Consider the following 5,000-nt stretch of genomic DNA (forward strand, 5'->3'; position numbering starts at 1 on the left):
CGCCAGCCAGGCGGAAGACTGACCCACCCGACCCCCCCTTCCTCCCACCCAGGGTGGTGAAGCTTGGGGCGGGGAGACGGAGCGCCATATACTGTATGCTACATTACATTACAGTCATTTAGCTGACGCTTTAATCCAAAGCGACTTACGATAATTGCATTTAATATAGGAAAAGCCAATGTACTACTACTTGCCGGAACTCACAAGGGCATCTCGTTTCTAAAACAACTGACTAAGAGCATAATCTAGTGCTGAAGGCAAAGTGCAAGAATAGCAAACTATTCTGGAATATTCACGTGATACTCAGGGGGAAGCAGTACAGAGCAACACAGTCCCAGCTCAGAGCATGGTCCCCTACATGGTCCCAAGCTCAGAGGGGCCCCCCAGTACAGAGCGCCATGCTCCCCAGCTCAGAGCTACTGTACATGCTCCCCAGCTCAGAGCTACTGTACATGGTCCCCAGCTCAGAGCTCCTGTACATGGTCCCCAGCTCAGAGCTACTGTACATGCTCCCCAGCTCAGAGCTACTGTACATGGTCCCCAGCTCAGAGCTACTGTACATGCTCCCCAGCTCAGAGCTACTGTACATGCTCCCCAGCTCAGAGCTACTGTACATGGTCCCCAGCTCAGAGCTACTGTACATGGTCCCCAGCTCAGACGGGGCCCCGGTGCAGATAATATTCATGGTGCTGCATCTACATTTAGTTTCCAAGCACTAGCTTAATGTGCGCTCATAGTCAGATTGATACAGACCATAAATGGTTTAATGGTTCACGCAAACATTCCAACCCCTTTATACCAAAGGCCACTAAGCAGACAGAATTCTCCAGGGCCCGGGGTTGAGTATTCATGACCAATCGATACGGGAAGCATCCGTTTGAAACAGATATCCCCTCCCCCAACCCTCTATGCTCACCATATGCCCACGCGACCTCTTCTCCCTCCACCCTCCTCCTTTCTTCCCTTCTCTCCTCCCTCTCCTCCCCCTGTACTAACACCTGCTCTGGAAGAGAGTCGTCCCTCGTCCCTATCAATGCGCGTTATTCCTCCAGAGCTGGGAATAGTTTGGATCCTGGGGGAATGCTGAATGGGATTAGTTCTTATCCCCTAGCAGCAGCTGCAGACCTCCCGGAGGGCTCCTGGACACGTGCACCTCCTCTTCTCCTTCTCCTCCTCCTCCTCCGCTATTGATTATAGCGGAGCTGCTGCTCTGAATACACAATAAACCACTAGACCAGAGTGTTGGTGCTGCTGTGTTTGTCTGTGCAGGGGCCTGGTGTCTGTCTGCGCCTCTCTGCTGCCCTCTGGTGCCGGCCTGTGGCAGCTCACCCGGCAGAGCGTAGGAAGATAGAAATGGTACTGTTGTTGAACAGACATGGTTGTCTGTCTGTCTCCCCCTCACACTTTGGTCATCGTGGGCACTGAGGAACATTGTGAATCTAGAGATATGAATGTATGTCTTTCTGTCCGCCTCTCTCTCTCTCTCTCTCTTTCTCTATCTCAGTCTGTCTGTATGTGTGTGTGTGTGTGTGTGTGTGTGTGTGTGTGTGTGTGTGTGTGTGTGTGTGCGTGTGTGTGTGTGTGGGGCGGGGGGGGGGGTGCCACAGTGCCACGGTTCCTAAGTCAGAGACATGCCTCTCTTTGCGTGTGGACCAGGCCAGACCAGACCAGACCAGACCAGACCAGACCAGACCAGACCAGACCAGACCAGACCAGACCAGACCAGGCCAGACCAGACCAGACCAGACCAGACCAGACCAGGCCAGACCAGACCAGACCAGATCAGACCGGACTGGACCAGACCAGACCGGACCGGACCAGACCGGACCAGACCAGACCAGACCAGACCAGACCAGACCGGACCAGACCAGACCAGACCAGACCAGACCAGACCAGACAAGACCAGGCTGAAGATACAGATGTTGTTTTTTCCGTCTCTATTAAAGCACTCATACAGTTGATGTAAGATATCTGAGAACAGCTGTGACTGAGACGGATCATAGATTTCACAGACGATTAGATACCATCAGATACTATCAGATACAGTACATGTCTCGCTGTCACTGTACACAAAGAGAGCTCAGGACCTGATGTTATGTTCAAATAGCAGCATGTGGGCATTAGACGTTGATATATTTTGCTACTTTGTGTTAATTGAGAACTATAGATACTAATAAACCAGGAACACTGAGCCAGGCGTTGAACTATTCGAAGTAGAAAACATGGAATATTACAGATCCTGTACCAGATAAGGATAGTAACCAGATTTCAGTGGTGAACCAGGAGAGACAGAGAGGAGAACCAGGAGAGAAAGAGAGGTGAACCAGGAGAGACAGAGAGCTGAACCAGGAGAGAAAGAGAGGAGAACCAGGAGAGACAGAGAGCTGAACCAGGAGAGACAGAGAGCTGAACCAGGAGAGACAGAGCTGAACCAGGAGAGACAGAGAGGAGAACCAGGAGAGACAGAGAGCTGAACCAGGAGAGAAAGAGAGGAGAACCAGGAGAGACAGAGAGCTGAACCAGGAGAGACAGAGAGCTGAACCAGGAGAGAAAGAGAGGAGAACCAGGAGAGACAGAGAGCTGAACCAGGAGAGACAGAGCTGAACCAGGAGAGACAGAGAGCTGAACCAGGAGAGAAAGAGAGGAGAACCAGGAGAGACAGAGAGCTGAACCAGGAGAGACAGAGAGCTGAACCAGGAGAGACAGAGAGGTGAACCAGGAGAGAAAGAGAGGAGAACCAGGAGAGACAGAGAGGAGAACCAGGAGAGACAGAGAGCTGAACCAGGAGAGACAGAGCTGAACCAGGAGAGAAAGAGATGAACCAGGAGAGACAGAGAACCAGCAGAGTTCACACCCTGTTGCTGTCCCTTCCATGGCACTGGGAGGTTACAGATAACTGCCAAGTTGAGCAGAACAGAACAATGATGGTCGGAGGTGTGAAGGTTTGTTCAAGGATTAGAACGCAGCCCTTGGACTGTTAGCATTTCTCATTGTGGTCCTGAGTAAACACACACACACACATCCATGCGCACGCGCGCACACACACACACACACACACACGCACACACACACACACACACACACACACACACACAATCAGCAGTATACCTTGTGCCGGTTACCTGGCTAACCAGCCACAGCCTGCTCACCAACCATTATATTTTCAAAATGAGTTGATAAAATATCAATTGTCCAGGTTATTTGACATCCGGAGGAAGGGGAAGGGGGGGTGTAGGGGGGGGGGGGGGGTAGAGAGAGAGAGAGAGAGAGAGAGAGAGAGAGAGAGAGAGAGAGAGAGAGAGAGAGAGAGAGAGAGAGAGAGAGAGAGTCCCTGTATTGCATCAGGCTCCCAGAGGAGAACAGTCTAAGGATGTCGTCAGTCTGGGGGACCCTGAGCTAACAGAACAGTCTTTAACGCTGACTCTGCCTCTAACAAGTCTGAGATAAGGACCCATTGTCTCCTCTCTTCTGCTCTCCTCTCATCTGTTTCTTCTGTTCTCTTCTGGTCTCTTCTGGTCTCTCTGCACTTCCCTCCCCTCCTCTCTCCACTCTTCTCCTCTCATGGGCTCTTATCCTTTGACATCTCCAAAGCAAGATTGGCCTGTTGTTTCTGTTTTCTGTAAGTGTACTGTAAGAAAGAGAGTGTGTGTGTGTGAGAGAGAGAGAGAGAGAGAGAGAGAGAGAGAGAAGGAGAGAGAGAGAGAGAGAAGGAGAGAGAGAGAGAGAGCGTACTGATATGCTCAGTGAATATGACCTAAGAGCTATGCTCCAGAGAGGGACACAGATCTTATCTGTCTGGGCCTGAAAATGTTTTCTGGGGATGGAATGCACACACACACACACACAAATACACACACGCACACACACACACACACACACACACACACACACACACACACACACACACACACACACACACACACAAACAGGTCTATGATCAACTAAAAGGTTACACTGTGAATGCTATTTGATCATGAATGAACCCTTGTGGATTCACAACCAAAGCGTTGTCACCTGTTTCTAGTTGGATTCAATATCATGACACAGATCTGCAGAGTAACCCTTCATTTGGTTAATACCAAACAAATTAGCAAAGTAGACTTCTACTAATGACCAAATATTGTAGGCTACAGTGCTGGATTCCGTAGCAAGCTATTAGGCCTACATGCTAACAACTAAAGCTAGGTGAGTCGTTTAACATTACATACTAGGCTACTGTGGGCCAGGGCTGGCTTGAAGATTACCCGCCTAGGGTAGTGTAGCCCACCCAATCATTTACATGCATCTCAGAGTCATGTAAAATTGTAAAAGCTGCAGTAAAATTATCCCCTAAAATGTCTGAGTGTTGGATATGTCTCTCCGGCTCCTGACACTGCAGCCTAACAGCCTTCCTCTGCTAATCTGGCGCTGCTGCCAGATCTTCTCCCCCCCCTAATGTGTGAGAGAGGAATGTGTGACAGACCGGTCTGAACACGCCGTGGGAGATGGCTTGGTAAAGCTGTCCTAACTAGGCCACCGTGACGCCATGCAGCCTTCAGCCCCAGGTCTCTGGGTCGACAGCAGTCAGTTAATAACGGCTGCTTTCTTCACGTGTAGGAGCTGCCTTGCTAGGTTAGTGTAGCTGTCCTTCTATCGTCTGCGTTGTGTTCAGCTGTTTGACCTATGTTAAGGGCTCGCCCAGGGCAGGGTTTGAAGACACGCTCGACAAGCTCTCCCGCTTGTGAGGCGGCACGCTGACAGTCACGCCAACAGGGACATCCCCCTCGGAGGGACTGTGGGCGCTCCTTTGATCCAGCTAATCCACATTTCAATCGCTGACATTAGCATTCGGGCAAACTGCTCGGTCTGCCCCACAGCCCCTCCGTTCTACTGGGAGCGGAGGCGTCGATGACGGCGGCTCTCTAGAGGGTTAGGGTGATGATGTCACACACTCCGCACTGTTAGCAATCAGGACAGGACTGATGTTCTCTAGGCCCTCCCTCCTAACATCACTTTGAACT

The sequence above is a fragment of the Borostomias antarcticus genome (genome assembly GCF_949987555.1).
Source record: "Borostomias antarcticus genome assembly, chromosome: 10".
NCBI classification, from domain to species: Eukaryota; Metazoa; Chordata; class Actinopteri; order Stomiiformes; family Stomiidae; genus Borostomias; species Borostomias antarcticus.